This window comes from Cygnus olor, chromosome 14, assembly GCF_009769625.2.
Source record: "Cygnus olor isolate bCygOlo1 chromosome 14, bCygOlo1.pri.v2, whole genome shotgun sequence".
Taxonomy (NCBI): domain Eukaryota; kingdom Metazoa; phylum Chordata; class Aves; order Anseriformes; family Anatidae; genus Cygnus; species Cygnus olor.
In genome coordinates this window covers 15,136,459-15,148,539 of record NC_049182.1, presented here as the reverse complement: position 1 = coordinate 15,148,539, position 12,081 = coordinate 15,136,459, and positions in this window count along the sequence as shown.

Here is a 12,081-nt window from a genome sequence, read left to right as displayed (position 1 = left end):
GCATTAGAGCCTTTCAAGAAAGTAGATTGGGAAGAGAAGCAATCACCTCATCCCTTTAGTTCCCTCTCTCCTGTTTTATTAGAGAAGGCTTTCAAGTATTTGGGGAACTTCATGTTTGTTTAAGCTTAGTTTCTATCAAGCAAATGTTAAGAATCTATTCGTAAACTCAGTGTTACTATGTCCAACCTCTATTTGTATTTGTTTTTTCAGTGTTTTCCCTACCCCTGTGTTTATTTCTGCACTGACACATCAAGCAAGGAGGGCCTACTTCTGGCACACACACTTGCCAAAACAAATTGTTACGTGCACAAGTTCCTTTCATCAGAACTTCAACATATTAACAGTTTACTGTATTACATGTAAGAGTATATCAGGGTTACAAAAACTGATGGCAGGAATGGGGGCGAAGAGAATGAGGCACATGTTGAGGCAAGAAAGATTAAAGAAAAACATTCCTCTGAATCGCAAAGTCCCCTTAGCAATGCAGTTGAAACACTATGCCCTAAGTTTTGTTTTGACCTTAAGCAAGCTCAACCTTTGATTAAGTCATGTTTACAAATAATTTGGGATCAATCCTCCTCTTCTGGAAATAATCAACAAGCAGCTTAAAGTGCTATACATTTTTTGGCAGGAGAGACACATGTAGTGGGAGGGGTGACAGGTGGTTAAAAATTAAAGTTAAAAGAGCAGAACCAAAGCAATTAGCTGTTGACTATGCCAGGTTTGCCTATGAAGTGGGGAGTAAAATATATGACAGTTTCAGCTAAGGTACTTTGTATATTAGATAACATTGATCCATATCAAAACTCTTCACAGAGTCTAGTTAAATGTGTACATGAACTTTTATGATTATTTTCCAGATATAGATTTGGAGATGTTAACTACAACAAACAACAACAATAAAAGAGAGTTCAGCACTTCATATTTGAAATTCATATCTAGTATTTTGTATTAAATAGTCTGGATTGTCCAATTTAGTTGGTATTTGGCAAAAACTTCTTTCATAAAGGATAACTCAAAAACAGTTCCTTGCAGATCCCAATCTGAGGTAGCCCATGCTTTAAAATCTCATTCATTGTCAACATGTTCTGCACAGTAAAGATGACAGGCTTTATGCCAGCTTCATTATTTTGAAAAACATGTTTCTTCAGTAGTAATGTGATGTCATTATGACCCTGACTCTCATTATGAAACCAATGCTGTCATAAAAGGTTCGAGTAGGTGGGAACTGCCTTCACTAAACATGTTTAAACATGTTTTATTGTTTTATTATTCCAAAGGCATTCACTTCGAAATATCAGCCAGTGCACACCAAATTGCCATGGAGAAGTAGGAACGTCATATGTGACAAGCTCACCTTGCACATTATTGACACTTCTTACAATATTGATACTTACTAACTTGCACCATCAGGATTATCCTTTCAGGACAAGATATCTTGGAGAGAAATTGCAGCACATCATTCAGATTATAGCACTAGCATTTCCCAGCTGTATGTCAAATACATGTAGTATGCCTTTCATTGTGACACTGGTAAGTTTTCCAAATGTATTTAAGTTGCACAGAGAAAAAGGATCATGGAAGCAAGGGGATAATATGTTGACTGCAAAGATGAGATGTAGGAGACTCAAGATCAGCTCAAACGCTATTCTTTTGGTAAGTGGTAAATTGGTGGATTATCATCTGCAGATGAGTTTGTAGAAATGTTTGTAGGTGGATATGGGCTCTGCTTTTCCCCTCACATTTTGTTTTGAAATTATTAGGCAAAACTTCAGTGGGAAGTTGCTTTCAGAGTCTCATCACTGCTGACTTTCAATGAGAAAAAAATAACAATAAAAACAGCAATAAAGAAACAAGTCCCATGTCAATGAGATCTTGAAAGCAAAAACATATTCAAATTCAAATGAGAGGAGTTAGTGATATAAGAACCTAATCTGTAAATGACTTAGGCTGTGATGGGATTAGCCTCCTCTATAAAAAAGCCAACAACACACCAAGAAGTTATTCTCTGTCTCTTCATATGAATGTTTGAAGCCTGATCATTTTTAAGCGATCATGATCAGACTTGAAAATATCATTAAGTGGTGGCATTTGTTATGAACAGGTTCATTAAACTGATTTGCCTGGATATCTCTGGAGGGAATTTTGGTTTTGTGTATGCGTCCCCTTCTTTAAACCTAAGCTATTAGCTGACTATTAAGTTCAGTTGAACATTCTTATGTATTGATTACACTTCAGTCAAACCACTGCATGGTTATTCATAAAGCAGTTCTAATTTTTCCAGACTTCTGTGTGACCTCCCAGTTTTATTCTTAAATGACTTTTGAATGATGTTCACACCAGTGTGCCAGGATAAGAGGAAAGCACAAGTTATTGAGATCAGCAACATGTATGGCAAAAGGCTATAAGCACTGCTCCCCATCACCCATGACTGAACTTTCTCTTTTAAATGAGAAATCTACCTCTTTATAAAAAAAAAAAAGCAATAAAGACGATACATCACCCTGTGTTTAACAAAGCGTCTTCATAAAGCCATTTCATTTAGAAATATGACCATTTAGAAATATGGCTTATCTTTAGATCAAAGTAACACTACAAATTTTAACAAAGCAACTTAATCATTTGGCTGATACGACTCACTGCCAGTGACTCACCCATCCCCTCCTCAGCGCCAAGAGCACAGTGTAGACATGCTGCAAGAAGAGTCCAATCCATCCAATATAAACTGAGCTTTTGTCATGATTCAGTCATAGGTATTTAAGCCACAACACTCAGTTTATATCTATACCCAATGCAGGAAAAGTTGGCAGAACTAGAAAAAAACCTTTGAAATATAAAAGCAAACTCATAAACAGCTGATCATTACAGCTGAAAGAAGGTTTTGTGAAACAACCATAGTAAAGAAACTAGCCACAAAGCTGAGTTTAAATGAAATTCCATCATTTTTCTTTAGATACAGTAATTTATTCTAAGATTGAAGATAACCAACAAAGCATAGAGATATTTCAATTTCATTCATCCCTTGTCTGGCCTCCAACAGTCTTACTGAAGGATGTTCAAAGAATTGCCTAGTCCAAATCTTCTTTTAATGTTATGTCCAGGTTTATCTATGGATAGTTTATATTCATGTGATGTAAAATTAATACACCTCTTCCTTCGTTCCCCTCAAGTACTTGTAGACAGCAGCATTTGGCTCTTACTGATCAGGCTTCAGTTTATTCTGCTTATAAAAACAGTAACAAGCTTTTGTGGCAATGGGTTACCTCACCTGCAAAACACACCTAGAAAGTACAAGGGGAAAGAACACGTGAAGCTAAAGAGGAGGTTTTGAATGGAAGCAAGATGTTAATGAAAGCAACCAGTTTTAGCACTTCCATCCTTCAAAAAAGGTTAATTTCTCCAGTCCCTCACCACCAGTTTTCTCACTACAAATAAACATGAATAACTAGTGGGTCACAGACAGGTCATGAAACATGTCAATTTGAAAGAAAGAGAGGACTTACGTAGTGCCTTCACATCTGTAACAGAGAAGAATTGTTAAGTACTTGGCTTGAACTCTGCATACATTGGCAGTTCTCATTAGTCCTAACACGAGGACAAATTTTTGCAAGGAAATGTAAGAACAATGCAATCAGCTTTAATCATAATGGTACCATACATATCAATAATTCATCTTTGATAATATCCAGTGGAAAACAAAATGTCTTTGTTTTCTTTCCCTCATTTCTGAATCATCTGCTGTTTCTTATAATATATTCCTACACTATGTTCAAATTACTGACTCTTAACAACATGACAAGATTCTAACTGATTATCTTAACAGTAAGCCTTTACAAATTCAACCTATGTATGTTAACCTCATCCATCATGCTAATGATCTACACCTGTTAAAAGAGCTATACATAGTAGCTGAGAGCCTGAACATCTTCAAAACTGGCAGATTAAATACTAGCAAGATTTCAAACTTATGATACAGGTAAAGAGTGGTTATTGTTCCCTCATGAGGTTCAATATTTGCAAAAGAACTACAGATAGCCAGTTCATTGCCTGAAACAAGAGAACTGGGGAAAAAGAAAATTTGACAGATTACGTTGCTTTTTATATTTTCCTGAAGAAGCTATCCTTAAAGGTCTTGTCACACTAGCAAAACTTTCCATTCTTATGAGGACAGCTACAATGCACTGAATTATTCCCTCATCCAATTGCCTATTTGTAGCTACTTTCGCTGTACACAGATCTACTCCTGATAAACACAGAACACAAAACAAAAAGCTTGCCATTAATAAACATGATCAGAAGATAAGGGGGTTTTGTTTGTTTGTTTGTTTGTTTTTTAAGTAATTGCTTTGAGGTACACAGTGTTTTTGACACAGAGTTGCATGTGCCCAGTTTGGAACAGCAGAAATTGAAGTATTGAAGATAAATTCCTAGTACAGCTCTGAAACAAAGGACTTGTTATCATGTTAACACAGGTGATCTTGTTATTTTTAATCCTCATAGTCAGGAGAGGCTACCTCTCCATATTCTATCTGTTATCTCTTGCTATCTCTGCTTCATGTCACTGTCCTGCCCATAAGTATGGCACTAATTTTGCACATGGTCGAGGCTTCAGTCTCGCACAACATAACTGGGAGCTACCAACCTAGATGGGAGCATCATTCCACAGACATAAAACAACAACTGGATTTGGACCCCCCACTAACAGTAAAGGGAAAAGTGGATGATTGAAAATTCAGGAGATGACAGACCTAACTGCGTTTTCATAACACGGATAAAGATCTTAAAAACTTCATAAGCACTGGAACATATCTACATTGTGTTCAAGACCCCAGTCTCATTTGCTATGATTAAAGAGTCTGAAAGAAAACAAAACAAAGTATAAAAAAACAAACTCTTAAGCCCCTGGAGGATGAAGAGGCATCTGCCAGTCACTGCATCTCTGGCATTAAAAAAAAAAAAAAAAAAAAAAGATTTTATCTTGCCTAATCAAAATTAGTCAAGATAAACCTTCAAAAGCATAAGTATCACCATCTATCAGGCCTTGCTTTAAAACAACAGTTCAGATGCACCCTGTGTCTCTATCTTGCCTTAACCTACTACACAAGAATTGTTTCAATCACATTGGAGTTGATTGCCTTACAAAGGGATCAGCAAGCAAGGATACTATGTGAAAAGAAAAGAAGCAGAACTTGCCAGAATTGCTAAAGATCTCCTTTCAACAGTTGCAGGTGGTCTAACATTTTGACTTTGCCAACTGAAAAATAATACTTGAGTATAACAGCAGCATAAACTCTGACTTGTTAACTAGTATACTACTTTCCCTGAATTTCACTTGAATGAAAAAAGACCCATTTGTAAAAATTAAAATAGAAGCAGGACAAATGTAGGGATATTTGCTGATGAAACACCACAAATTCTTAATTTGACCTTAGCTTTTCTTTAAAAATACAGATACTTATTTGGTATCCCATACAAATACATCAGATGAACAGTTATAAGGAATTTTGCTGATAGCAAAGTTGCCTTCATGTTTTTCTACCCTAACCTCTTCTCTGTTATTGTACATGCTTGCAAACAGGACAACTGAAACAGCTGACATGAAGATTTTTATTCCATTCAGGATGTGGTAAACTGCTTGATCAGTTATTCCACCTTAATTTTGCAGTGACAGCTTTCCAGTAACTCAGCAGCATGCTATTGAGTACTGCTTTCAGAACCTGGAAGAGGTAAGTTTTGCCAGAGGATAATACTATGACTTCATTGTTGGAAGATAAGCTATCATTGTTTAAAAGTCACTGGCAGAATTTCATAGTATAGAAGGAAAAAGATAAGCTTTCAGTAAAGTTTTCCATTCAGGCACATATCCATATCTTTATCTGTCTTTTTCTTAGAAATTGCAGCTTGTCTGTGATTCACCTATCAGATTTTCTAGTATGGATCGCTTGAAAAAAATCCAGCCCATTAAGCACTCAAATAATTGAAAAACCCCTAGGTGAAAAGACTTCAACCCCCTTAAGATCTACACAAGATCTGTATCAGAGTCAGAAAAGGATACCAAAAATAACAAAGTGAACTGTCAGGAACAGACAGCAAGTCTATTGGGTCATATCAGGACTGTTGTATCCTTAGAAGATGTGTAATGATTCTAGAAAGAAGATTCACAGGAACTGGTACATATACCTGGCCCACGAACAGCTATGCAAACATAATAACTTCAGTCTTCATTGTGTGCTAGCTAATTACCCTTCACAGGAGTACTAGGGCTAGCCTGGGTAATTGAGGCCCAGAAATGTGTCCAGAGCAGGGCTAAGAAGCTAGTGAAGGGCCTGGAACACAAGTCCTACAAGGAGCAGCTAAAGGAACTGGGGTTGTTTAGTCTGGAGAAGAGAAGGCTCAGGGGAGACCTTATTGCTCTCTACAGCTACCTTAAAAGAAGGTGTGGGGAGCTGGGTGTTGGCCTCTTCTCACAGGTAACTAGCAATAGGACTAGAGGGAATGACCTCATGTTGTGCCGGGGAGGTTTAGGTGGGAAATTAGCAGAAATTTCTTCACTGAAAGGGTGGTCAGGCATTGGAACGGGTTGCCCAGGGAAGTCACCGTTCCTGGGGATGTTCAAGGAAAAGTTGAAAACTTCCTAGACAGTCTGTTCATGATAAAACTTTAGAAACTACCACGTTTGATAATCTCAAACCACTGCCTTTACTCCTCCGATTGTTTTAATGACTCAGTCTGTTTGTTGTTGTTGTTTTTGTTTTTTTTTTGTTTGTTTGTTTTTGGCAAAAGGTCTTATACGTTTTTAAGTGCCAACACAAATAAACATTCTATCTGTACACAGAGGAAAAATTGTGCAGATGGCCCTCAAACAAGTAGTTATTCAGAAAAAAAAAATTAAAAAAATGTACTTGAGAAGGGCACAGATTTTTTTTTTTTGCCTTTGTGTTTGCGCTTCTTCATTGCCAAAATAAAGTTAATGGGCTTCACAAAGATACAACTATTTCTTTAAATGGTATTTGTTACAAGATTCAGCTCTACTAGCAGGAACTGAGATGAGAAACCCTCAACTTACAGCACATATATATTGATGCTTCATAATGACTACTAGTCATAACACATTGATTTCTAGACAGCTCATTAAAGAGTGCAATATTTTAATATAACATACCCACTTATATAGAAGTTAAACAGTCTGTTGAGGAGCATTAGCTGTAACACGCTCAAATACATTTGACTAAAACTCAGTTTTGAAAAAAATAAAATTCTCAGGTGCAGCAAGTCTCAAGAAAAACTCACCTAAACAGGACAAGCTATGGGTGAGTTAACTTTGATCACTACTTTGCAAAGGGGAGGTAATACACTACGTAGAGTGAAGCAATTTTTTTTTTCACAGATTAACAGAAAACTCCTAATTGTTGTTTTGCTGGGTAACTTGAAAAACCTGAGATTGAATGGTGTTTTTTTTTCTTTCTTTCTCAAGAAATGCATTAAGCAGCCCCTGTATATAAAAACTCAACAGAGGTTGAAGATTTCCTTATACTTGACTTACTTATCCCATTACACCAGGAAACATTCCAAACCATCAGCATCTACAACATGGATTCAATACCAAGACACAGCCAGTTTTCTAGCTTCAAGCAGCATCACCCTTAGAGAAAGCCCACCACATACCTTGAAATCTAAAACCATAGTTAACCGAGGCATAAAAACCTTATAAAAGGTTTCAGGCCTGACAATTTCTATAAACACATGGTGTAGCAATGATGTCACTACTACAGCTGTCCAAAGCAAATATAAATGCATCCCTCAGAAGTGACCAGATGATACCATAAAACTAACATAACTCTATAATAATAAGTCCAAACAGTAAAAGCCTCACAAATGTACAACCACCAATAAATTTTATCTAAGTCTTTGGTCTCAAAGTCCAGCTGCCTTCTTTAAGCAAAATTGTGTCATTTCATCACTCAGCCTTGATGATTCAGAGCACTACTTTGTCTCACTTTCAGTATTGTTGCTAACTGACTCGCAACCAAGAGCATTCAGAATAGTGCATATGTTGCACAGATCAGGCCCACCATGCAGCTAGTTCTGAAGAAAGGATATAAGAAAGTTTATGAGAAACTTTCTCTTAGAACTCACTGTAGAAGACAAATCAGAAAAGTTACATGGCAGCACTATCTTTCTACAATGAAAACCAAACAGAATATAGACAGTGATCACCATTTAATCACTGACATTGGAACTACAGAGTTCATGGTCTACAGGAGAGAAATTAAATTAAAGGTAAAGGAATAATCATATTTCCTTTTAAGAGTATTCCCAGACAGTAATGTTGGGAAGTTATAACTAAGACTAAAAAAAATAATAATAAAATTAATTACTTATTGGTCAATACCACAAATGGCAAACTGCTTATGTTCCTATTATTAGGGTTAATTTTACCACAACTCTTCCTCTTCCTACAACTCTTCCATTTATCACAGATATTCTTATTACTTCAGTAAACAACTGCAGCTTGAAGTGTTGCCTTTTTCATTGCAAAATACATCTACTCAAGTGATATCAAAAATAAATACTTGATTTAGAGATGCCTTTCTTATTACAGAAAGTTCAAACCGTGCACAAGCTTGTACATGCATCTGTTTTAGTGCAAAATACTTAACCCACTGTATAGTGTAACCATCCAAGAGTAGCTACAAGTGGCTAGATTTCATAAATACAGCTAGGTGCAAGTATTTGCATTTATTGACAACAGTTTTTTTGGGTGGCTGATTTGGTGAGCAAATATAATCAAAAGTGGTCAATGCCTTAACAAGAAAAACTTAAAAACAATTCCCTTCAGTAAACAGCTGTGTCAAATCTCCCCAAATTAGTAAGCAACAACTACAGATGTACTGTCTAAAAATCTGTATTCATTTTCCAAGACACTTCTCGATTAGCAAGAGGAGCAATCACAACCTTTGGATACAGTAAGGTCATACTGCATGCATATAGTCAATGCTGGCAAAGGTACACAAAATTTATAAATTCCACTGTGGCTTAGACAATACAGATCATAAATTGCTAACTGCTATCAAGACTCCAAAGGCCCCATCCATGTATGCTACTAGACAGACACTCACTCCACTAGCAATTTTTACTGTTAGAGACCTTAACATTTAGAAAACTTAGGTAATTTAAGAGCTTTATATTTGGGGAAACCCGAAGTCTGTACTTTATGTCCTTAGGTGGCAACTATGAGCTCTCTTTACTCTTGTTACAGTAGTCTCCTGCTACAATGAGGAAGTTTTAGGGAAATTTTTTTCACAAATGTGATGTTCTCCTAGACTCTACAACAGGTTTATCCAAGGAGAGGAGAATTTTCTTCTCAGAATTAGCATGTAAGATGATCTCTCTCTAACAGGAGTCTTGGAGTCTAAATATTTATAGTAAACATGGATTTAAAATACCCATTTAATAATCAAGCTTTACAGGGCAAAGTAACTCAGTGTTGATCAGTTAATAGTATTTCAACACACTTGTTGAAATTAACTCAACTGCTTTAGGACTAAATTTTCACTTGTTTGCTCCCATCATACCAAAACTATGTTCTTTTACACCTCAGGATATAACCAAGTCCTGTTGCTAAGTTATGCTCCACTTGCTAGAACTATTATTTATAGCAAAACAACTAAGTAGTTATAAAGTATTCAGGAAGATTCGCAAACTAGACAAGGTAAATAGTTTAACAGTAATAAGCAGAGTTTTTGCCTGCACAGAAAATAGAGTAGAAATTGTTTAAGCTATTTACTGACTGGATTTGGCACACAGCTTATGTCCCAGCCAAAAAGAGTAATTACTTCACCTGTTAATGAAGTAAATAAAAAGAAAAAATAAGATATAGAAACCACATCATGACAATACATTTCCACTAAAATTAAAGAAAATGAATACTACATTTCAACTTCCAAAGGAAGAAGTCAAAGGGTTTTCAACACAAATACAAGTTCAATAGACATAATTTCATAATGGTGCTTCTTATCAGAGGGAAAAATACAACAAGGTATCAGTTCTACTTTTCACTGGAACCAAGTTACAATCCATGCTCTCTAGGAAAGATCTATGAATCAGTGGAATTAACTCATCTACAACTATTTGACAACAGCTATGAAGCATATTACAAAAGGCAAGGTTTTCCAAATGAAACAGTCCTCTAATTAGACATAGAGTGTTTTTTTGTTTCTTTTTCAGAAGAGACTGCTGTGAGGCAAGACAATAGAAATGGCACCATCTGCTAATAATCCAATTAGAGAATTTCAAAGTGACAGCTAAAAACACTAGCTGCTAGTGATTTATTCTCCTTCTACTCCCAACTTCCCTCTCATTATGTAATAGTTAAACATATTTCAGAAATCACTTTAACCAGAATGTTGTCAGGAATGATCTAGGATACTCTCTTCCTTCTTGGTTTATGATCAATATTTTATCAGATGCACAAAGATGATGTCAACCTGCCTATTGTGACAACTGTATCCCATATATTTGATCGTATGTCTTATCCACTAGGAATTTCAATAAATAGAGCATATAAATGCCTAATATGAATGTCCTAGATTAAATTTTATTCTAAAAAGAAAAGAAATAAGCTTTACATTTAACTTTTCGGAGAAAAAAAAAGCTTAGATTGCAAATTGGTTGATGAGCAAAGTCACTTCATATAGAAAATTATCACAGTCAAATGAAAATGATTATTTTGTTTTAAGTGAGCACTAGAATTGATGGCCTGTTGAGAACTGTCCAAGCGAAAACAAGCTAAACTGAACAGAGTTTCTGAAAACATAGTTTTCACTTAGAATTTATTTGAATGAATACATAATTCAAAGTTATCTGCTAACTGTAAGTAAAAAGATCTATCACAGGGAATTAAGACCAGCAATCATAATAATAACCTACAACACTCGAGTAAGAACACTAAGCCTCACTGTTGCCCCATCCCTTGTTCAAGTCAGCTTGCAGATGCTGGTAACCAGGATTCTCATCCAAAGAATTTTTGTCAGAATGTCAATATAATACTACAAAAAGTGTGAAATAATTAAGATCTGGCTTTCGGTTACACTGGCTCCAAAATAACAACTCATCCAAGAACGTGAAGCAGCATCTTGTTTAAATCAAGGAGGTGGTCTTCTAAACTGTAGAGTTTTTGATCCAAAGATGATTTTATGAAGAAAAAAAAAAAATCTGTTAAAGGAATTATGTCTGGAAAAAGTTTGATAGCTACATATTTTCCTGTGGCCAACAGCTGCCAAGCCATAAACCATGTCCACCATTAATGGGGTAGGCCCAATTCTTTATTTGTTCCTCTCACTTTCCTTCCCCCAGATTAACCTCCAGACAAAAGCATAAAACATTAACAAGTCTCAGCTAATGACATTAACATTGCTTTATCAGGCATTTGGAAGATATAACCTACTAGTGGATCGATGTGTTGGATACCTCAATTGTGATATTATATAACCATTTGGGGAAAAAAAAAAAGTAGCACCGGTACATTTGTAAAATAATGTATCACATATGCACACAACAGGTCTGAATATTTTTATTTTTCCTCAGAAATGTAATAAGTGAAAACAGCTCAGTTCTCCATAATCAGCAGCACATTTTTCCAGGCACCAAGTTACCCATTCACGAACATTATTGATGTGTATTCTCATGTCTAAATAGACTGCAATAGGTCAGCTGCACCCAGCAATGTCAGAAATTCAGATAAGTCACTTTACTGATACTGAACTTAAGATTGTGCTGTAAAAGAAGCCACTGACAGACAAAAGTAACCATTCTCTAAATGCCTCATTTGACTTGCAAAGCCATTTAAGTGTGATGAGTTCAGAAGAAATCTAATTACCCTGAATTTTATAAATATAAGACCAATACTTCATTGTACAGTAGCAGACCTGTGGAAATACAGGCCAGTCAGTCTTACTTCGTGCCGATCAAGATCACGGTGCAGATCCCCCTGGAAGCTGTGCAAAGGCATATGGAAAACACTGGTAATTGGTGACAGCCAAGATGGCTTCTTCACTCATTGCAAGTCATGCCTGGCAAATC